General features: G+C 37.4%; 1 protein-coding gene across 5 annotated transcripts in view; it reads right to left on the bottom strand.

The window, feature by feature from the left end:
* LOC117716170 (contactin-associated protein like 5-2) overlaps positions 1-25,416 on the bottom strand; it is a 737,433-nt gene that overhangs the window by 265,397 nt on the left and 446,620 nt on the right. The window lies entirely within an intron of this gene.

The following is a 25,416-nucleotide window of genomic DNA, read 5'->3' as shown; positions in this document are numbered from 1 at the left end:
ATATACAGCTGGAGCCATGGGTCCTTCCCTAAGTGCTCCCAGGATAGTGGTTTAGACCCTGGGAGCTCTGGTTGGTTGGTATTGTTGCTCTCCCCATGGGGCTGCAAACTCCTTAAGCTTCTTCAGTCTTCTAACTCCTCCATTGGGAACCCAGTGATAAGTTCAATGGTTAGCTGTGAGCATCCCTCTCTGTATATGTCAGGCTCTGGCAGACCTCTTGGGATTGCAAGCTTTATATATTCTTGACAAAACCTAATATCTCCATTGATAATGTGCTTACCTGAAATAATATGATGTTTAGAACCTATATTATGCATTTTGGTGTGCCTCATCTGAATGCCAACTAGTATGTGCCACTGTCATCAAAAATATGCTTATACTCATAGGAGGACAAACACATGAAAAAAGTTGTCTCTATAGTTTTCTCATGAATGTGAAAGGAGAATAATACCCAGACAGCATATGAGCATTTCCCTTACTGCTGCTGACACTGAATCAGTGAGATGACTCAGTGAGCCATGGCATTTGCTGCCAAATCCAATGACATGGGTTCAGACCCTGGGACCTACATGGTAGAAGAGGAGAACAAACCAGTTCATGTTCTTCTCTGTGACATTTATTCTATGGCAAACACATGATCATACACATGTAGTCAATACTAACATAGACACAACCACACACACACACACACTAAATATAACTTGTAAATATTACACACACACACACACACACACACACACACACACACACACACACACAAAGCCATAAAGCCTAGAAATAAACTGGGTAAATCTTGGTAGTGTTGCTTCAACTTGGTACCTATGTATCTTTGGGAAAGTGATTTTGCTCTTACTGGACACCCCGAAGGTAATTTCTATTTGCTGGCATTCAGATACTTGTGATCGACTTAGTAAATTTTCTCATTGCTGTGACAAAATACCTGACCAAACAACTTAAAGGAGGAAGAACTGTGTTTGGCAAATATTTCAAGTTGGTACAGGCCACAGTGGAGAAGAAGAAAAGGCTGTGGGGATGCATGTCAGGAATAGATTAGTAAAAAAAGCATTGGCCAACATCTTTCCAGCTCCAGGATTGCTCCCTGAGGTAGAAGCTACTGGCCTCCTCAGGAGAGATCCTGATGGAGTCCTATCTGGGAAATCTTGAGAGTCTATATTGTATGCCACAAGACTAAGCACAGCTTCACAATGGTTGAAGGAGGACTGGTAATCAACTTGTGTGTTTTCAGATAGAGATATGTTTTTAATAAAACTCACATCTTCAACTATACTTACAGAACTGAATGCTATCTGCAGTTTCTATATGTTTCAGATAATTTCATAATCTGTATTTGTTATTTCTTATATTGTAGTGTGTGTGTTTGTGAGTGTGTGTGTGTGTGTGAGTGTGTGGTGTATGTGTGTATGTCAAGGGATTCAGTTTCTATCCTGAAATACCTAGAATAAAGCAACTTTGGAAGGAAAAGGTTTGTTTCATCTTGAGCTTGTTGTAGTGCACCATCCAAGGAAGTCAAGGCAGAATTTCAAGTCAGGAATATGGAGTCAAGAACAGATGCAGAGGCCGTAAAGAGTATGGCTTGTAGGCTCCCTCCTCATGGCTTATTCAGGCTCTTTTTTTCCCACTTAATAGCACCTGCCATTAGATAACACCAACAATTGGCTGACCACTTCCATCATTGTTTAAGAGATGGCCCTATAAGCTTTTCTACAGACCAAAATCACAGAGATACTGTATCAATTGAGGTTTCATCTTCTAAGATGATTCTAGTGTGTGACAAATTGACAAAATCAGGGCAGCACGGTATGCCCATGTGCGCATATGGTGGTCAGAGGATAACCTGAGTTTCTGTTATCAACTTCTCACTTGTTTTATTCAGAATCTCTTGCTATTTTTCCACTGCATATGCCATAGGCTAGTTGGCCTGTCTAAGGACAGAGTGTTCTGGATTTCATGTGGGCCCTGGAAATGTGAATTCAGTGCTTCATGGCAAAAGTACATTTACCCATTGAAATATCCCTATCTCTCCAGCTTTAGCTTCTGCTATTTCATATAAAGATTCAGCTCTGCAGATCTGCATATGCTTTGTCGCTCTATTTCATTTATGCACTCTAAACCCTTCAAAATTGTCTTGCTCTTATCTTTTGTGCTCTCTCTCTCTCTCTCTCTCTCTCTCTCTCTCTCTCTCTCTCTTTCTTGTTGCTGTTTTTACCATTTTGTTCTTTTATTGTTTTTGTCTTTGTTTCGGTGTGTGTTTACTTATATGTTTAACTCTGTTTCTTTTTTCCAGTATGATTTAAAACTATTGTTGGTTCTTTAGTTGAGTTGTGTTACATTAGGGAAAGCATGCCTAATATTGCCAGAATTCCTTTTTCTGCATTTAAGCTTGATGTAGCATGCCTCAAATGACATGTGCCACAAGACTTGGAATACACAACAGTGCTTTTATAGTATCTTGTGAGAACAGGACACAGCACAGGGTATAGTCTCACAGATATCAGATTTTGTTGAATTTTCTGACACTGGTAGCAAATAATAAGAGGTAAAAATTAGCTAAGAAATTCACTGTAAAAAAGACCCCAAAGAAGAGAAAATACTTTCTTCCTTGCCTAAAAGCCAAAGGTGTCTTTGTGCTTCTGGGTGGTCTTATTTTTATTTATTTATTCATTTATTTATTTATTTATTTATTTATTTATTTATTTTGTCAGAGGCCAGAGACACCAACACTTCTTCAGACGGAGTGTTAGTGTAGTAATGGAGGGCCATTAAGGTAAAACCAGAACTCTGTAAGTTTGAAGCCGGCCTGTTCTTCACTGCATGCCAGACAATGTTACATAGTATAACTTTTTTTAAAAAGAAAAAAAAAGGATAATAGAATATCTTGCTGAGATGGAACGTAACACTGCACTTAACTCTGTAGTTGGACTAGGATAGACAGTTGGCGTTGAGACCGAGTTCATCATAAAACATATGAAGGTAGAAGGAATAAGTGTACCTTTTACTGGGATAATTTGCAGAATTCCTGTTTCCAGTTCAGTCCCTATGAGATGAGCCATCATGAGGTACAGCTGGATTTATATTCCTTTCTGAATCCTTATCAAATGTTGCTTAGATGATTGGGAAGCAATGAGAAAGAAGCTAATACTAGACTCAGTCATACAGTGGGCACAAATTGCAAGTGAATTAAAATTTTAAAAGTGGAATATATGAATGTTCTGGAATAATAGGACACTCAGTTTCTTCATGAACTAAAAGCAGCAAAGATACTAGAAATGATTTAAATTAAGAAATAGTAAAATAAAATGGCCAAAATACTCATAATAAAATGAATGAAAATGAAGAAAATAGATAGAGGTTAAAATAAAAATAAAAATATGACAAGATGTCAAATGGGAAACAAATAATATCATGAAATATTAATATTAAGATTTAAATTGCATAGAAGACATGGAGGCAGAAAGTGTCCTGTGGGACAATCATCACATTTTGCTGTGGAGAAGCTGAATGCCTAAAAAAAATTCAAAAGGAAGTTGTTGGTAGTTCTGGGAAGATTGCAATAATTAGAGTGCTTTTTGTACAGGCACCTGTATTGCTAGAACCCATATACAAGGCTGTCTGTGTCAATGTGTGACTGTAATCCTAGCTGAATGAAGAGCTCCAGGTTCAGTGAGAGATCCTACCTCAAAATAAAGTTGAGAGTCACTGTAAATTATATCTATCATTGACTTTCATGTGCACACGTGATTGCATATACAAGCATATCTATGAACAGGCATGCATGTAATATTACTGGAAGTTTGGGAGGGATCTCTTTGTGGTCACCAGATGATACCAGGGAAGTGAAGATGCCTTCTTGTGATTCTTAGTCTCTATAATAAAATAATTTAAGAATGGATTCAATGAGACATTTGAGGAGAATTCTTTTTAGAGTTTAAAAGGAAACTCCCAAGGCAGGCAAAGCTGAAAATATCAGTATCTATGCACAAGAGAAAAAATGGAAAAGATGAAGGGGGTGGGAGAAAATCTGTTTCAGGTAAGAGACATAGAGGTTAGCTACAATGTGGCATGTGGCTACATGTTGCTAAGGGGAGCTTCAGAGAAAGAGTAAGAAAGTATGCCTACCAGGGAGAGCACTCTTAGGCTCTGGCCAACATCCAATAGAGTGGCAGAAAAGAAGGAAGAGGAAGGTTTTCTTATTCAGAACACAAAAATTCCCACAGACCCAGAAAAACCACAAGGTACCTCACAGGAACTGCTTGAGGGAGTAAGCAGTCTAGAAAGGAGAATGACCTAAAATAAAGAAATGACTCTGGATGCCCTTGATCCTGTGGAGTCTTGATGCTGCAGTGTAAGGGGATGCTAGAGTGGTGAGGCAAGAGTGGGTAAGTGAGTGGAGGAGCACCCTCATAGAGAAAAGGGGAGGGGAGAAGGAGGCATGGGATGGGGGATTTGTAGAGGTTAAACCTGGAAGAGGGATATCATCTGAAATGTAAACAATGAAATGATTAATACAATAATCCTTTTATACCTTTAGCATAGTTTAAGAACCTGCCTTCCTGAGGCTTAGTACCATAGAAAGATAATCGGCCATCCAGCTGTATTAACTCTTAAGAAAGGAAAGAATGCTATGTTTTCAGAAAGAAAAAGATTCCGTTTTGATGCATACAAAGATGCTTTGGAGTTAGCAGTTTGTCTCTATTAAAAACAGCAACCAGTAACCTCTGAATTGCTGCTGAAGAGTTACCATCAGGAGTTAATGTAAGGAGCTGCACTCCTTAGCGAAAGGGGCAATGGTAGACAATCAGGGCCCTTCAGGATAAATTTTTACACAAACAGAGCTGATGTATGACTAGGCAGAGCAGACTGATTCATGTTTTTATATCTGAAAGAAATTCTAAAGACAGTTTTGGCAGATAATTTATTGCCTAAGGTACAATTTAAAATGTCCTTGTTATGTTCTTTGTTATTATTGACAATGATGGTATTCAGATAAAGATGGTATTCAACATCCTTTTATTTAGAACTCAACTTTTCAAGTACCATGGTCTGTTTTATAGTTTTGTAGCTTCACCATTTCTATTCCTACAGTAAAATATGGACACAAATATGAAACTTAGTATATATGTATATGTGTGTGTATCTGAGTACACACTTTTATGTTATTGTAGAATCAGAGATGGACATCAGGTGTCTTTCTCCATCATTCTCCTTAGTGCTACCCACCCCCACTTTTAAATTTGATGTGTACTTGTCATGCAGTACAAGTGAAACTTGATGGGATTGGTTTTCTCTTTCCATCCTGTGGGTACTGAGGATTGAACTTAAGTTTTTAGTCTTGTTGGCAAGCGTCTTAACCCTCTGACAATCTTGTTTGCTGTATACCTTGCTTTTTGAGACTGAACCTGAAACTCACCAGTTTGGCTAGACTGGCTGACCAGTGAGTCTTGAAGATCCACCTGCCTCTGCCTCCAAAGTCCTGGAATTACAAGTGCATGCCACTATGCCTGACTCTTGGTTGTGGGTGCTAGAAATTAGAACTAAGTTGCTCATGTTAATATGACAAGCTTTTTTACCCTATAAACTATCTCACTTGCTTCTCAGTACTCATTTAAGACCTTAAAAATATATCAGTTCTTCTTAGCATGTCTATCATTATTTTACATTGCTCTATATGCATAAATGAGTATGTGGGTAACAATAATTAATTTTAATAGAGGCCATGAATTTGAAAGACAACAAAGAAGATATATGGGATGGTTTGAAGAGAAGAGAGGGACAAGATAAATTATGTAATTATGATCTCAAAAGAATAAAAGAAATAATTTTTAAAAAATGTTTTAGTGTTATGTTTCTTCTTCCTGTAGTGTAATGGGTAATAGAGGATTTAATATGTGATTCCAATCCATTACGGGTTGATACACACTGCCCGTAGACATAAATAAAATCACATTAATTCTGAGAACTAAGCAAATGCTTGTGAAGCATTTTTTTAGAAGCCATTTATTTAATTAAGCTTCTCAAACTCCCAGTTAACTTGATTTTTGAGAATTTGACTTGGCCTTGTGTCAACAAAGAAAAAAATTAGTGCTAAAAGTAATAACTATACAGAGCTTTTGATGTCAGAAGGTACAAACAGCGCTCAAAAGACATGACAACATGTCCATTTGTGATATTAGACCATGGAAAAGGAATCAAAAGTTGCTTTGGACTATATAGTGACAGAGAGAGAGAGAGAGAAAGAGAGAGAGAGAGAGAGAGAGAGAGAGAGAGAGAGAGAGAGAAAGAGAGAGAGAGAGAGCGCCTTATGTGTGAAATACCTGTTACATAACAGGACATCCTGGCATTCTACAATGCAGTAAGTCAGTCTATGAAACACAGGGTAGGCAATTTTAATTATGTGCTATGGCTGAAACATGAATATGAAAACATAGGGAACAAAAACTCCTTTTAGTCATCCATATATAAATGAAGTCCAGCCTATTAGGAGCAGGAAATTCAGTGCACCCTATCTTGATGCTGGGCTGAAATGAGTGTCAGTGGCATAGCTTCACTGATAGTGTTCCTTGGAGTGCATTAATTGGAAGTCCCCAAGCTTGACACATTTCGGGAAAATCATATTTATCAAGGTGACCTATGACATCTAACTAAAAATAATGATCTGACAAGTGCTTCATAAGAGATTCCACTTGGGATTAGAGGGAGAGCTTGGTCACTGAGAGCATGCACCACTCTTCAGAGGCCATGGGTTTGGTTCCCAACATCCACAATGCACAGCTTGCAATGACCCACAGTGCCAGAGCCCCTGACAATCTTCTGGCCTTTTTGGGTACTCATGTACACATGAGTACCTTTTTGGGTACTCATGTACACATGGTGCATATAAAGACAAGCACACACACACACACACACACACAAAAGAATAAGTAAAAATTATTGAAAACTAACAAAAAATTATTTCAGTTTACTTTTCCACAAGTTAGAGAAGTATTATTTTTAAATTATCGAGAGTATTACATAATCTCAGTGATAAGGGAGGGAAAGTACTCACTAGAGGCTTCCTTGTTAAGACGTTGCTTTATAAGTATAAGGACTCCAGTATTATAATTAACACCAAGTGAACAAACAACAACAACAAAGAAAACAAAGCATAAAAACAAACAAACAACAACAAACCAAGCAAACAAATAAGCTAGATTTGTAAACCTAGCAACAAGAAGGCTAATCCATGGAGTTTTGTGACTAGCCTATTTAGTGAGTTCAAGGATAGCAAGGGACCATGATTTAAAATAATATAACAATAAATGTGAACATATCTTATGGAACAGAACTTGAGTTTATTGCTGCCTTCTACACACATACATATGCATTGGTATTAGTATACAATGGATTATGCATACATATGCACACACACACAAACAACATGGATAAATGTTGGCAAACAGCAAATGGTTGCTTTTCTGTTCCAGGTGCTGAAGATTTTATTTCTTAAAATGAAATGTACAAATTAAAATGAGGTGTGAGCATGATGCAAGGATATTTTTAAGCACACTATAAATTAAGATTAACACTTCTATAGCTAATTAAGGACTACATATTTGAACATCTCATAATTCATAAATCAAATATCAAGGTGAATAATAAAAATTACATACTTCCTTTTAATAGCTAACACTGTCCTCTAAATATTCATTTCAAGATTAAAAAGAAGGATGGAAATATCGCTCAAGTGGTAGAATTCTTGGCTCATATGTACACAGCCATGGCATCCACTCTAAGAACTGTTTAAAAATAGCATTATGTTACATACTTGTAATCTCTGCAATGGGAGATAGAGGCAGAGGTTCAGAAGTTTAACACCATATTTAGCAAAAGAAAACCCGGTCTTAAAAAGTAAAATAAAATTTACCAAAAGTTTTTGCATAGGTCTGGCCACAAGGAACAAAAATACAAGGAAGGAGAAGCCTGTCTCAAATTAGAAGAAAACAATGGAGAATAATGCTATCCTTCATGGAGGTGAGTATGTATAGCTAGCAATTAAATTACTATTGGTGCAATGGTCACCTTGTGAAATCCACCTTCCTGCTTTGTGTAATGCCTACCATTAAAACTGTAATTTTTATTTTGTACCAGATCCAGCTTAGGAATGTTACATACAGCGTCACCCACATGCTACAGCTTTATGGAATTTCAACTTTGCAAAGACTTTCAGGAAAGAACAGGGTCATGACTTTTCTGAGCGCACACAGACAAATAAGTCATCAGGAAACTACAAAAAACCTCTACTTTATACATTAGAAAGGCTAAAACATGGAGCTGGAGATATGGCTTGGGCAAGTGAACTTTCTATGAGAGCTGACTTTGAATGCTTAACACACATATAAAAGCTTAAGATGCCTTTTTATTGTCTAGCATCATAAACACTGAGGAGAAAGGAGACAAAAGGTTTTCTGGTCAGCAGCCTAGCTTCAGACTCGGTGTCTCAAAGATATAAGGAAGGGAATGATAGCCAGGACACCTAGCATTATCTTCGGTCCACTGCATATAAGCGTGTGTATGCATACCTACACACATAAACACTCTCTCTCTCTCTCTCTCTCTCTCTCTCTCTCTCTCTGTCTCTCTGTCTCTCTCTCTCTCTCTCTCTCTCACACACACACACACACACACACCAAAATAAAAGAAACATGTTAAAAATTAAAAATTAAAAGCAAACAAAGACAAAAAGTCAGAGAGAAAGAGGTCTGTTGTTTTCACTCAGGACAGTAGCTGCTCCTTGCTTGGTCTGATTTTGCCTAGCTGGCCTCCATGTCAGCTCACTGCCACTCAACAGGTAGCATCATGCAATTCCTATCATCTTATAGGGAATGGCATCTCACTAATACAGAATACTTGGGAGACGAGGACAGCTCCATTATTACACAATGAGAAATGCAACTTGCAGATCATTTCTAAAGATGAAATGGCAGAGCTCACTCAGTGACCTCACAACCATGGTGTTATAATCAGCATTCAATCAGGAAGCTGAGCAAAGACTACGATACTTCCATTAGAGGTAACATACAAAGAGAAACCTGCCACCACAAGTTGTGAAGGCTCACTAAATATAAAAGACTCTACTTTTTCTCTCCTTATAGCTTCTACCAAACTATTCAGTCAGAAGCAAATGGACATTGTTTGGCTTGGTTCATTGTTCATTTCATAACTAAAGTCTTGAGTTGGGCTGGAGAGATGGCTCAGCGGTTAAGAACACTGACTGCTCTTCCAGAGGTCCTGAGTTCAATTCTCAGCAACCACATGGTGGCTCACAACCATCTGTAATGGAATCTGATGCCCTCTTCTAGTGTGTCTGAAGACAGCTGCAGAGTACTCATATATATAAAATAAATAAATAAATAAATCTTAAAAAAAAGAAATTCTCTCTCTCTCTCTCTCTCTCTCTCTATATATATATATATATATATATATATATTTTTTTTTTTTTAAAAAGTCTTGAATTATAGCCTAATGGTAATGACCTTAAAAATGAGAAACCAGGCTTCATATTCTCAAACAAAACAAATAGACATATAATATCATGCAATATAATATGATGGATGGTCAGGAACCATAGAAATATTAGTTAGCAACTGATAAAAATAAGAGCTGGGTTTACAGAAAATACTCAGTGTAGCTGAGATATAAAAGAATGTAAGTGTGCAGTGTGGAAAAGCAATCAGAAACTACATAGGATATTCTAGTATTTTTCATTGTGATAAAATACCCTAACAAAAAGCAACTTAGGGGGCAAAGGGGTTTATTGGCATATAATTTCAAGTTACAGTCTATCATCAGAATTCACTGGAGTAAGAGCTTGAAGCAGCTGGCCACAACTAGTAAACTCAGAAAGTAATGGATGTAAATATGCAGCTTGATTGCTGGATTTTGCTCAGCTCTATTTCTCTACTTTAAATAGTTCAGAAATAGCTCTATTTCTCTACTTTAAATAGTTCAGAAATCCAGGCTCGACTGTGTCTTACCACTTCAATTATTTTAGCCCTTCTCCCACAGATATTTCCAAAGGGCAATGCAATTTAGGTAACTTCTCTTTATTACTCTCTTCACTATGGGCTGTGTCAAATTGAAAATTAAGGATAACTACAACACAGAAGAATGCCTTATGGAAAGCATAACCTGTGTGGGTTACTAAGAAAAGTCCAATATTCTAAGCAGAAATGGTCTTGGACACATGCTCTAATTTAGACATGACCCTTTAAATTCTCAACCTGAGATTTTCAGTATATTATTCCACTGCTGACTAACTAGAGGTTCTTTATTATGTACAGAGCAGATGGGATTATGTTATAAAAGATGACATAGTCTCTATAGACCTTTCTGGAGCAGTATGATCCCTGTGAGCTGTGAGCATAATTTATAAGCTTGAATTTGTTATCGCTACTCACTTATCTTGTAACGAAGTCTATCCAGGAAAGGGTTCCATGGGTTTTTTTTTTTACTTACCATTTTTTGTGTAAAAAGGAAACCAGGTGAAACAAAACAGAGATTTTCATGTAATAAACTACTGCTTAGTTGCTCAACCCAGTCTCCTCAAAGCACTTGTACATAAACTTTAGCTCCATTGCTCAGAGACTAAACAGGAAGCAGGGGGCTACCAAGCCTATCTATTTATTGATATTGCAAGTAAGCTAATGCAATGCAAAAACTTTGCTCTAAGCTGTCTAGCTGGCATGAGTTGTATTTGAGAATCTGCAAACTCCATGTTCTATCCTCTAAATGCTGGAAATAACACACACACACACACACACACACACACACTATAGTTGCACCATGCTCATAAGTTTCAAAATGGACCTGTAAATGCCAGAGTAAACATGAACAATTCCTGAGAAGTTCTCAGAGAATATTCTATTTATACAAGATTAGTCTATGCCATCACTGTTAGTGAGTCTCTACATATGAGATAGAGATATAGCACAAAGAATATATATTGTGTTTATATACCATAAAGAATTTGTCTTCCAGTATGAAATAATAAGTTCTTAGTTTTTAATCTGCAAAGAAGACTCTTTCCAATGAAAAATGTGCATTTTCCACCTCTGCAATTCCCATAATATTTGACATTAAGTGTTTAACAAATGTGCCCTGATCAAACTTTTAGAGAAGATAAAAATTTCTATTATGATTATTCCTCAATGGATATTCTACAGGGTATTTATGCCCATACTAAAATCTATGTTTAAAACAGTGTTGTCCTTCCTGCACAATTGTGCTGTCAACTGAAGATATTGTTTTTCTTGTGCCCTCTTTCTCCCTTATTTTTATTTTCTATGTTTAAAAATAGTCTGGCCTGGAAATCTCCGAGCTGGCCAGGCTACCTGGACAATAAGAAGTCCCAGGAATCCACCTGGAAGTCTCTATCTCCTAGCACAAACATTACAAGCACATTTTACTAAGAACAATTTTACCCATTAAGTCTGGGATCTGAACTAAGGTCCTGATGCTTACAGATCAAGCAGGTTATCTCCTCAGCTGATAAACTGATTAATTCCTCATTACTCAAATAACTCTAATTCCTAAAATGGTGCAGCCTCTGTGATGGAATGAATTTTACTATGAAGCTAATGAACATGAACCTTCAGAATACCCTTACTACTTGGAGAGTTCCAGCCCAGTGAAAGAATCTATCTCAAAAAAGGTGAATCTGACACCTATAGAATATCTCTAAAGGATTTCTTCTGATCTCCATGAAGATGCTTCTATATATGTATATACATACACACACACACACACACACACACACACACACACACACACACACACACAAAGTTTAGGGTCTATGACATATAGTTAAGCACAGACCAATGGAGAGTTAGAGAATGCCAAATAGGATGTAGAAAACCATGCAGCAATTTAAGGTCTAACTCCTGTTGAGAACATAGGGCGTGTATTAACAAGCCATTCTCAGATGTGTGAACTGTGGAATAGTCAATGTGTTGTGTTCATCTTTCTAAGTGCTATTTGAATCTTTCTTCCCTTTGCCCTTAGAATGGCTATTCTTGATTGTCAACATGTTTATGTCTAAAATTAACTTAAACCCCAAAATAGACAGTTTTTTTTTTTTAATTTAAGGTAGGAGGATTCACTTCTAATCTGGATTAGATTAGATCTGAGTTAGAAAGATGTCTTTAATTGCAGTCTTTTGAGCTGGGAGAACATATGGCTTTAATATGAGTCACTGAGGTGTGAAGACACACCTTTAGTTCAGGTCATTTGATCTGGGAAACTCATCTGCAATCTGGGTTATATCTTTTATATAAGGTCATGAAAGAAGGAAGCTTTTGCATTTTGCCTGCTTGTTGCCTCTTGCCTCAGTAGCAAGTCCATTTCTTTACTGCCATCAAATATATTTCTTTGGGATTCAAGCATCTATTGAAGACCAGAAAAGATATCCAGGCTCAAAGAATGAGCATCTACCATATTCTTTGATTTTCCTTTCACAGCCAGTATGTGTGATTGATTATATATATATATATATATATATATATATATATATATATATATATATATATATATATCTTCTGTTACTCTAAAAAACCCTGCCTTATCACCTCTATTAGGCTAAAAATATACTGAAAAATATACTACAGCCAACTCATAATGCAGATATGTAATCACAAAAATTGAACAAAAACACTGAAGTGTAATTTGTTAGTACCATGGCTCTTTCCCAAGCCCTTCCTACTGTCATAATTTTCATTGGGGCATCTTTGTAGAAGACATGGAAGCTTTTATATTGAGCACAGCCCTGGCATCTTACAATTCCACAGTCATGTTGCAAAGATACTAACCACTTTTTACAAGGATGGGTCTAAGATCTTCATCAAAATTAGCTGAAGTTCTTACCTCATAATAGAGGATTTCCTTGATGCCCAAGGATCTTCAACTTCTTTTTTGTTTCTAGACTATAAGCTTATTTTCTCTTGTATCAGAAATCAAACACATTTTTCTGTCACAATGTGGCTTCAAAGTACTGAGCATCGCCTTAAGTCAGCATAAACTTCTATTTTCTGACTTGTACAAACACCTGCAGCCCAATCATCCACAATGTAGTCAGGGATAACTTTGAAGCTCCTGCCTCCAGTCTGAGCAGTGGGATTAAAAGTATATTCTCTATCTAGTGAGCTGCATCATTATCTCGTGAATTAATTTTAAGTGTGATTTGAAGCACAAGAAATTTTCACTACTTGCTTTAATAAGTTTTTTCTCCCCTACCCCCTTGTCTGTAAAAATGACCCAGCTTTGAAGAATTCTTCTTTCTCAAACTGGAAAGAGACAATCTTCCCTGGGGTCGATGGGTCCTATGGATCCTATCGGTCCTATGGGCCCTATGAAATGACACTCACCTGTGGGGAAGACATCCTCATGTACTGTAGTCACCATGAGCACCAGTAACAAATTCTTCTTTATCAATATCTGGGATGTTATCTCATACACCTCCCTTACCTTCTTATTACACTAAAGTGTGGGATGTGGTTCAGGTCTGCACCTGTTGTACTCTGGGCTTGAGGGTATTGCTCAGCTGATCACTTCTTGTGTGCATTCACTTTCTGTGTACTCTGAGCTTCCAAAAATCCACACATTTCTTCTAACCCATAAGCATACTTCCTCAGTCACTGCTGCATGGACTCTGCACAGTTTTTATCTATGCTCTATGGAACTTTTAATGAGATTGTTTTACGTTGCTATACTAGAAAATAGAAAATTAAAAAGCTTTGATTTCTTAGTCGAGGAATCACATAGGGGAATCTACGTTCTTCTTTACTCTTTATCTTCTAATTAGAGGATTGAATTGTTTTTAAGCTGGAAGAAAGATGAGATTTGTGACTTGTACAAAGTCATTATCAACTTGTGCTTCTTACTTTTTCTGCTTTGCTGTTATTCCCACCTCACCAAGATTTCCATTTATAATTTAAAACCCTAAAATGATATTTGATGATGAGAAAGAAGAAAATCAATGTGGTTCAGAGAACTATAAAAAATGAGAAAACTAATTAGGGGGCTTGGCTGTTGCTACTGACTGACATCCTGGCTTCCCTTGCCTTCCCAGGCATTCACCACCAAATTCTAAGGATTCACTTCCTAATGGTGCTACCTTGGGTTTGAACTCTAAGACATGGGCCTCTAGAGGACAGTAAAGTTACAAACTAGATATGGTGCCATTAAATTCACATGTTGAACATAGATTTTATACTGTAAAAGAATCAAAGTATTTGTATTACATAAGAAAGACCCTGTCTTTTGAACAAGGTAATATCCAAATTCAGGAGCCAGTTTTCCTTATTCATGAAGTGTGGTGTGTGTGTGTGTGTGTGTGTGTGTGTGTGTGTGTGTGTGTGTAAACCAGAAGTCCACATCAGGTCTCAGTTTTGGCCACAGTGCAACTTGTGACTTGATACATGGCCTCTTAGCTTACCTTAGACTCACTGATTGAGTTGAATGTCTGGTTAGTGAGCTTCAGAAATCTCCTTGTCCAGTGTTATGATTCTCAGTACATGTCTGCCTTTGTATAGGAGTTTAGAATATAACACTCAGTCTCCTGTTTGTGCACCAAGCACTTTACCAGCTCTGCCACCTCCCTTGACCTCTCTACATAAATTTTAAATTAAGGATAAGAGAGTGAGCTATAATTTGTCTACATAAGAAATACTTCCATCTTAATCATATGCAATATGACACTATGACCAGTGTCAATATCACACAGGGCTAGACACACTTAAGTGACATGCTTGTAAACAACACAGTACAGACTCTTAAGCTGCAGTATGCCACATTGGCAGAAGTATAGCTGAGTATATTTGAAGTGGAAGATGATGACAAGGCCAAGGTGATATATGACTGTGAGGGTGAGTCTCATATATTAACTTGGCAGGAATATTGCACCCAGTTACCTAGTGATCTTCCGATCTCAGTGCTGCTGAAATGGGGTTTTGTAGATGAGATTAAAATCTCTGAGCAGTTGACAATATTTAAGTGAGGTTATGTGGAAAATCTGGGTGGGCTGTCTGAAATCATCAGAAAAGCCTGAAGTAGAGCTGAGTCTTCCTTGAAAGAAATATTGCCTAGGAGTTCAGAGATGGCTCAGTCAGTAAACTGTCTAGAAGCACACCCCAAAATGTGTTTCCAGAACACACCCCAAAAGCTGGGTGTGGTGGCAAGAGTTTGTAATTTTAGTCCTGGAGAGATAGAGATAGTGAGGGGCTCATTGGAGAGCCAGCCTAAGCTGATTAGCAGTTTTGGCCCATGGAGGGTGCTATCTTAAAAATAATTATGGACAGTTCTGAGAAACAATATACAAGGTAATCCTCTGCCTTTCCCTGATGCAAACATTCATACATATGCACACAATGCATAAACACACACACACACACACACGTAAATCTATACACATTTACACAGACATACACATATGTGCACACAGGAACACACATAGGCAAACACATATGCACAGAAAATAACATATTTGCACACAGGCTACATGCATGCACACACCCAATTCACTCTTTCATGCATGCATTCACACACATGCACTCAAATGAACAGACAGGCACACACACATGCACACATTCACTGGTGGAAAATAGCTTAAGCTCCTTCCTGGACATTCAGCTTTCTTTTCCAACTATGTGCCCTTTGAATTTCAGGTTTGCCATTTAAGTTCCCACAACTACTTAATTTATCACACTAAATCTTCTAACATATCTTTCTGTGAGCTGTTTCCCTTCCTACTGTCTGACTGGCATCAGTGGTGCCTATCAACTTTGATCCTCTTCAGTAATAATTCCAGTTAATTCCAGCCACTCCTCCTCTTACCTGTCCACTCCCATCTTAGTTCAAATCCTCTGGATTCCTGATGCTTCCTTTCCTTCTCTGTGAAAATCACAGCTGTACTATAGAGTATAGCTCAATTCAAACCTCACATGTACATTTTTTTATCTTGTTCTTGCTCTTTGCTGAATACACATTTTCTTCAGCTTGATTTATCCATACCTAGCCTTACATTGTTTTCAGTGTGTTTTATAATACTGTCCTCCAGAGTTCTTCTATTCTGAAGCATTTTGTATTAGAAATCAAGTCTTGAATTGCTTAAACGCTATAGACAATATTTAGTCTATGGTTCAGTCCAACATATTTGTGCCTGACTTATATATGTTTAGCACAGATGAGTAAATTTAAAAGAGGAAAGATTTACAGAGGTGAATGATAAATAATGACAGAGGAATCTTACTGTAATCTCAGACAAGATAAAGTGTAGATAAAGTGTAGGATCAACAATGATGAGTAATTTGAAAGTCTGCTATAGTGATTATCACATTATAATTCAAAGCAGACTCTACACTAATTAATAAACAGCAGAAATTCCTCCTTCTGATAAATATGTCTTAAGCACTTTTTATGTCCAGCAAATTCAGGGACTATCTATTCCAGCCACATACACCTCCTGCCAGGTGTGAGGGTTGTGGGAAACAGTGAAAGCTGGCTCAAAAATTAAGAGTGGATGTCTCTTGCACAGGACCAGAGTTTGGTTCCTACCACCCATGATGGTTTTATAACAAATATTTGTAACTTGAGCTGTCAGAATTACAACATATTCCTCTTGCCTTTGTAGGTATGGACACATGTCTGGACACATACACAGACAGATAATTTGAAAATAAATCTTTAAAAATAATAGTATTCCCCTTTTGATGACAACTGGCAACTGTGTAAGGGGAGGTTCAAGGGAAGATTCTCTGAAAAAAAAAAAAAAAAAAAAAAAAAAAAAAACCACCAGAATCATTAGTGACACAAGTATAACTAGAAAAAGCAGGGGAGAAATTGCACCTGCCAACAGCAACAACTCTTCCTGCTCTCAGAAGAAACATAAAGTTTGTAGCTGGTACATGGTAGACAGTTTTGAGAATACAAGCATGAGGAGACATGCAAGGAATCACAAACTCAGACTTCCCTCAGACACAGAAGTTTGCATTTCAGACTACACCACAGGAGAGTAGAAATGTAGGAAAAAAGGAGATGAGAGAAGTTATGTAAACTTAGCATAGAGCTATCACTCAGTGTGATAACATCTGCTTGGTGTGTAGCAAGGCTAGCTTTATATCTCTATCTCATACAAGAAATCTCAGGTAGCAATGGCTTAGCATTTAAGAGCACCGTTGCTCTTCCAGAACACCCAAATTTCATTTCCACCATGCACTCTAAGCAACTCCCAACTACCTCTAGCTCCAGTTCCATGGATCATGATGGTATCTGATGGCACCTGGACTCACATGCACATATTCACACATAGACACATACAAATACATGTAAATATACTAAAACAAATCTAAAACATAAAGAATAATAAAACCTTCAAACATAAAAATTTTGATCTGCTTCATAGACATGTCCACCATCCTGTGTGTGATCTACAATCAATTTCTTTATAAAAGAATCACAGTTGTTGTTACTGTCTTGTTTAGAGGAGACAGAAACACCTGGCTCAATGTGGAATGACATCCTGCAATTTTCTTAGTTTAGAGTTTAGAACTGAAAGAGACATCTTAGTTTTCAAATACACTTCAATTTTCATGGTACATTTAAAATAAAAACCGAAAGGAAACAGGTATTTTCATATCTCTCTCTCTCTCTCTCTCTCTCTCTCTCTCTCTCTCTCTCTCTCTCTCTCTCTCCGTGTGTGTGTGTGTGTGTGTGCATTTCTGTGCATACATATGTATGTGCAGAGGACAGAAGAGGATGTTCAGTATCTTCCTGTCACTTCACATCTTGGCATCTATGGAATCCAATTACTCTAATAAACTAAGACCTCACCATTTCACACCTGGATGAGCTGGTGAATAGGGCTCAACAATAATCTCCTGTCTCTGAAATCCTCTCCTCCTCTTCCTCCTCCTCCTTTCTCAGCACTGGGATTACAGTTTCCTATGGTAGTTTTTTGCTTTCCATGTAGGATCTGCAGATATGATTTCAGACCCTCATAGTTATGTGGTAAGCACTATTCCCCCATGAAGTCATTAACCCTGCAAGTATGTTCTACATCATTTTAATATCCCCTAATGATGTCATTGTGAAGAAAGTACTTACGTAGTAGACGCCAAAAAGAAAGAGCCCTTTGTTTGATGACTCCTGAGCACAGGCATCCCTTGTCTGCATATGTTACATAGCTATTTCTCCTTGTACGTCTCATGAAAACAACAGGCAGTAATGAATTCAATTGTTAGCAGAAAGAAAGTACTCATTTCGCTCTTCCATCCATAATGACAGTGGCATCAGTGAGAAGGAGTAAGGGGATGATTGCCAGGATCCCAATCATCGAATTAGATGCCAGCAGGAAATCTTTGCTGTGGCAAACTGACTTTGACAACCACTCAGCTGACAGACTAATAAACTCAGCTTCATGTCCTGCTATAGCAATGGATGTTGTTCTTTCACTTTTATGTAATCTACATATATTTACTTATACAAATGTCCTATTTATACTAAGCCTCTAAAATTGGGCACACCTACAGCTATAGCAATTGGAGGATGGTTTATAAGGCCTTTAGAGAATTCATTGGACTTAATGTGGAAAGATTTAAAAAATATTCTTTGAAAGAAAATCTAGAGCCTCAGTCTTTTCAACCACTTAAAAGTTGGAAATGTCTCTATATAGTAGTCATAGGAAGCAAAACATGGGACATGTGATATTGTCTTTACTTACATCAGGGTAGAGCTTATAGGAAGAAATGCCAACAAGAAAGTTTGCCACTCTATTTTTTCAGTATTTTTATTGTTGTTTCTTCCACACACAACTTTCTAAACCTAGTATTGGTTTTAGGAAACATATTTAAATCTAATGCTTCTGATGCCAAAGAGCAAGAGAAGGAAAAATAGTTTAATTATCACAACCATGTGTATATGTAGGCTGAGGGAGAATGTTGAATTAAATAACAAATTACCTGAAAAACAAAGTTAGACCTAGCAGGAAATGGCCAAGTAGAATTAAGGCTAACAGATGGAAAAGGGAGAAGTCCTCATTATGATCAAGTGAAGACAAGTGACTCATAGCTGCTCTAAAGAAGATTCACAGAGGCCAGGACTTAAACATCTCTACTCTCATAGACTGATAGCAGAGATAATATACATTAAGATAATGTAGAAGGAATTGGAAGCTAACTTGCTTGGCAAAGCATGATGGCTTGATTTTGGTGCCCAGATCCCGTACACAAAAAGGTGTGTCTGGTTGTTGCCCTTGTAGTCCTAGCACTTGGGAAACAAAACATGTGGAGTACTTATAGTCCCTTCCCAGGTGAACCAATGTATTGATCATTTTCTGTTACAAAGAAGGTAAAGCAATCCTAAGTAATGGGACCTCAGGTCTCCAACCTTCAAATATATGTTCTCACCTACATACATATGTATATACACAAACATACATAAAAATCTAAGTTAATGAAGACTCACTAAACAATTTGAGACAATACAGGGATATAATCATGATAGATTTAAGGAAATAACAGGAATTTAATTTAAAAATTACTACTGGGGAAAGTTTACAGCAATGTTAAGCAAACTATTTGTTCTGCAAGCACAAGGACCTTGATTCAGATCTCTAGACCCAACTAAAAGCTGGGCATAGCCGTGCTCAGTTATGTGTGACTAAAATCATGCAAAGAGTGTATAGATCATAGGGCCTTGTTGGCCATCAAGCCTACATGAAAAAGTGAACCCTTAGTTTAGTGAGAGACCTTGTTGTCCCCCCAGAAAAAAGAAGGTAGAGAGGGGTGGAGAAAGTCACACTCACACACACACATACACACAGACACACAGACACACAGACACACACACACACACACACACACACACACACACACGTCTACATGTGCATTAACACACAGACAAGCACACACGGGTCCTTTATAATGGACCCAACCATTTTTTTTTCTTTTTTGGAAGTAGCCATCATAGTCAGGCTTTTGTCCTACTTGGTTTTGTAGTTGAATGTCCTTGAATCTCCATATTAAACTGTTCTTCATCTTATTCTTTGCATTTGTATGAAGAAGAACACTTGCTTTGTCTTTCCTCAAGGTTGTAGTATAGACAAGATGATGATACAAATGCAGCTGAAACCACAAGGAAGGTCTATGATCAGACTTGTCAGAGAGATTTCACGCCCACTGACTCAGGAATTTATCTCAATAGCAGTAGGGGTGGATTCTATTATTTTTCCCTTGAATGTGGCATCAGCAAGGCTATGATTAGCAGAGTAACTTGATACAGGTCACAGAGATGCTCTATTAAGAGAACTACAACATGTGGAGAAACACTATCTGAAGTTTTTCTCTGAACTACATTGTCAAAAACTTTATATCCTTCAAATTGAACAGACTCAAAGTTAGTTACTTGACTTTTTTGTTTGTTTGTTTTGTTTTGTTTTTCGAGATAGGGTTTCTCTGTGAGTTCCTAGCCTGGACTAGAGTGCCTAATGGAGTGAAGAGCTTTGGGTCAGAGCCAGGCCCTTAGTCAGCCAGCCAACTATAACTGAGCACTAAGCCTGCCTTACAAAGGCTATGACTACCTCTATCCTATGCCCTTTACTCAGTTAAGCTTAAATATTAAATATTTAGTAATCATCTACTGGATACTGGTCCTGTTGTAGATAGTCAATGTCCTGGAACTCACTCTGTAGACCAGGCTGGCCTGGAACTCAGAAATCTGCTGCCTTTGTCTCCCAAGTGTTGGGATTAAAGGCATGTGCTACCACTGCACGGCCTTTACTCGACAATTTAATCAGTGGAGTCAGTCATAGTTTAAAATGAAATATTGATTAGAAATAACACATATATTTACTCCTTAGAACTTTTTGATTCTCCATTCTCTTGTTGAAAACACTCATGGTTGACATCTGTGAACTGCTTCAAGGGGAATAGGATAGGAAGGAACTTCAGATACCCATGACTCTTAGAAAAACAGCCCTTTGTTTGGGCCAATTTTGCTTTTAAGAACAAACAGCAAAGAATGTTAGAGAATCCTTTGTGTTTTCTGAACCCTAGAAAAGGGATGGGCTATGTGAGTTATATAGATATTGTTTTGGGAAAGGACATCAGAAAATAGTTTAAAAACTGTGAAGTGAGGCCTGAGGGATGGCTCACTGGGTAGCAGTGCTTCCTTTGCAAATATATGGATTTGCATTTAGGTCCCCAGAACTCAAATAAAAAGGTAGGCATATTACCAACTTATCTATGACATCAGCATGGGGGCAGTGACAAGAGAATCTCTGAAAAATACTGGTTTTCAGCCTAGTTCCAGGTTCAGTGAAAGACCCGTTCTCAAGGAGATAAGGTGGAGAGTAACAGAACATAACATTTTCCTCCAGAGTGTGCATCCAGAGATATATGTACATATGGCTTCATGTACACACACACACACACACACACACACACACACACACACACACACACTCAGAGAGAGAGAGAAACTAAAACAAATAAAAAAGAGAAGTGCACAATGTGATTGTGACATAGCACACTGAATCATCATACTCATTCTGAGTCATGTTTTTAGAGAGATTTACTAATCTTTTTTAGTAAAGTCAATTCATAGCCTAAGGTATATTCATGATGAATGATAGAGCATGAAAATTCAGCAAGTTACCTGAAATCATGGGTACAGTGATTATCTCAGCTGTGTCTGAGGTTCTCCCACTGATGACCATACTATGCCAATCCTTCATCTACATCGGTCAGTTTGTGCAGCAATGTTGTTCTAATAACCATAGGATGTGCGCATATGGGAGTGTCGATCATTAATAGTCTATTTCATGAAAAATATTTATGATGTTTGATGAATGTGATTCTTTATATGTAATTAATGGAATTTAACATGGAAATATCAGATCTTACATGTTATTTTAGTCATATATTTTTGGAGTGCACTTCTTTCTGATTCAAAAAATGACTTTGTAGAGGATTGTGTTACAGGAAAAGAATAGAAGCTGACAAAAATGAAGCCATTGCTCTTTGAAACACATATGGTTTTACAAGTCATGTGATTAGTTATTGTGCTGTCTTGCTAAATGACAGGACAGTTGCATTCCAGCTTATGTCTGCCTCTTATGAAATAGCTGTCTTTGATTTTCTTAACATCTATCTGTTGACACTTGCAGCATGTTCAGGATCTCTGCCCCATTCCCCATGTCTCAAGCTTCTTTCGTCTCTTCACACTGTAGCTTGCTGACATCCTAACAAAACCTCTCAGGTCCCTTTTCAGCTTTACAAAACGGTGTCAGCTTTCTTCCCTTAAATCTAATGGAGTGTTGTTTGCTTTGGACAGTCAATAAGCATGTATTGACTGAGAGCATATTAAGCTGTCTGGTCCTCACAGATAACAGTCATCACAAAGCAGAGAGGCTTTGCTAGTTCCTCTTTAGGCAAACAGGTAACTGGCATATTTAGATGATTGTACATAGAAATTCTAAATTTCTAATAAATTCTTATAAAATCTAAATTGACAAAATTATCTATTGACAAAAACATCTATTACAAACTACCTTTCATATCTTTATCTGAGGCTTAACTCGAATGTTGATATTATTAGATAAGTTTCTTATTGAGAGTAACATTCTTTACCTTACATGCCAATAGCAGATGGTTCTCAACTTCAAGTAGACGAGAAGAAGGAAGAGAAAAACGAGAAAGGAAGAACAAATGAAAGAAAGAAAGGGTACAGAGGAAGAATGAGGGGGAAGAAATAGAAGAGAAAAGAAGAAAAAGACAAAGGAAAGAGAGAGACAAGAAGAATGACAAAGAGGAAAGATGAAGGGACAAAAAGAAAAGGAGAAGAAGAAAGAAGCAGAAGAAAGGCATTGTGTGTTCATGTGTATGCATGTGCATCTGTGTCTGTGTGTGAGCATGTGTATTTCAGTATGTGTATGTTTGTGTGTTTGTGTGTGTGTGTGCATGTGTATTTGTCTGTTGGTAGGTATGCATATATAGGGACTTACCATTGTTATCTTTCATAATTTTTTTTCAATTGTATCTTGAGACAGATCTCTGATTGAACCTTGGGCTCACTGATTTATCAAGATTAACAAGCCTGTAAGATTAGGGTATCCTATCATAGGATCACATCTCACCCTTAATTTTTACAGAGTGCTGAACATTACATACAGCTTTTAAAAATATACATTATGATCCAGGAAAGTACATCATCAACTGAGCCATTGCTTCAAACACTGGGAAGTGAAACATTCTCAGAAATAGAAGAAATACATATGGACCAGGAATAGAGCTATGTAGGTAAAACATTAACCACACAAGACTATTAATCCTAATCCAAATTGCTACAACCCACATAAAAATATGAATGTGGGGGCAGACATCTAACATCTTAGCACTTTTGCAACAAAATTAGAAGCAGAAATAGAAGAATGTCTCAGAAGTTTCTGGATCAGAAATATATTGCCAGTAGGCAGAATAAAAGAAGTAATATTTTGCCTCAGCAAGGAAGGCAAGAACTGACTTCCCAAAATGTTACTCTAGATCCCCATGTGACAAGTGACATGTGTGCATCTGAGCATTTGCAGTCTCTATTATTGTTGTCTCAGATAAATAATTTTCAAAAGAATAGATACATATGACACACAGAAAAGCAGTGGTGATAAAATGTTAACAATAAATTGAGAATGATATGTAAGATACTATCTCCAGAAAAAAGCAATTTGAGGATCAGTTCACAGAAGTTGTAAGTCATACCCTGATGGTCACCTCTTACCATAACAGAAGTCGGTTGGTCAACAAATAGGTAGATTTTTAAAGAGCTTGGAGAAAAGCATGATGAGACAACAAATGAAAAATATAGAGGATAAGTGAGTTTGTTCCTGCAGCTGGGAGTGACCTAGGCATGTACTGACTTTGGCTGGTCTAAGAAAATAGGCACACTTGAGCCATTCCTTAGTGTAGTCAGAATATAAATCATTGAGAATCCTTCTCTAACTCAGAGAAGTGATAAAAACATTAGCTTTAGTCTCTTTTCCAAGGAACAACATAAGATTCTTTCTTTCATTTTCATTCATGGGAATTCTGGAGTCCAACCACATCAAAATATTAATGATCAGGTATTCAAGGCATTTGGTCAGTAAATGAAGAACAATCCTTCTATGGTTCAAGCAGTTTATCTTAAAAACAAAAAAATACAATTTATTTGAGGCTCCCCAAGAGTACAAATAATAACCATTTTGATATCCAAGTGTTTGGCAGAAAGGCATGGTAAGTAGTTTTATCCATTAAGTGATTCCAGCAGAAAAAAAAATGAAAATAAAGTCACAGAAAAGAACTATGAAGAATACACTGTCTTAAGACGTTCAGACACTTAGAAGTATGAAGTAAGACCCTTCAAATCAATATCTTTGACCCTGTGCCATTTCTGAGGATTAATCCTGTAAATAATACATGGTGGTGGTGGAAAGATGGCTCAGTTGGAAGTCCTTGCTGTGCATATGTATGAGATTCTAACTTTGTCCTTAGAACAAAAACCTGAGTAAGAGTGCTATGTGCCTGCAGTCCCAGAGCTAGGTGATAGGTAGTGACTATTCTTGCATCTTGCTCACCAACCAGTGCATCAGAAAGAGTGAGCTCCACGTTTGGGAAGAGGACTTGTGGACTATGCCGAGTATCTTTGAACATTCTGCTCCAAATCTCATCATGCCTCCCATCATTATACCTCCTTCCCATACAGATTCACTTCTAATTTCATGTCTCCTTAATTCAGCTAATACAATCTAGGACTCACAAATGAGAGAAAGTATCTGGAATATTGAATACTAGACCAACCAGATATATTAGCCACATAACTCCTGGGGGGGGGCGGATTATTTAAAAAACTCCAAGTCATTATCCCATAAACACTTGCACATCAGTATTGTTTTCAGCACTTTTCACAGTAGCTAAATCATGGAACCTTCTTAGGGTTCTGCTCAAAGTGAAACAGATTAAAAATAAATGCAGTTTATACAGAAGAAAAATTATTTTCAGCCCTGAACATGAATGAAATTATGCTAACCACAGGAAAATGAATATATTTTCTTTCCACATGTCCCAGCCTAGTCCTGCTCTCCTGTCTCCTGAGCACTCCAATCTAGCTCATGGGTTCTTCACAATTTCACCACAGGACACTGTTACACTCCTAGGTACTCTTCCTCCCTTACTCTAAGAATCTATCTTCCTGTTTTTCTTGTATAACTTGGACACAATCAGCTAAGGCCTTCAATCTGAAGCTTGCCAAATGCGGACCACTGACATGTAGTCATGAATACTTACAGCCAATATTTTAGTTTTTTAGTGCAATTTCTCATGGTCTGACATATTTTACCTC

This window comes from Arvicanthis niloticus, chromosome 10, assembly GCF_011762505.2.
Source record: "Arvicanthis niloticus isolate mArvNil1 chromosome 10, mArvNil1.pat.X, whole genome shotgun sequence".
Taxonomy (NCBI): Eukaryota; Metazoa; Chordata; class Mammalia; order Rodentia; family Muridae; genus Arvicanthis; species Arvicanthis niloticus.
Note: the sequence above shows the minus strand (reverse complement) of the source record. Positions and strands in the feature narration are given on the sequence as shown.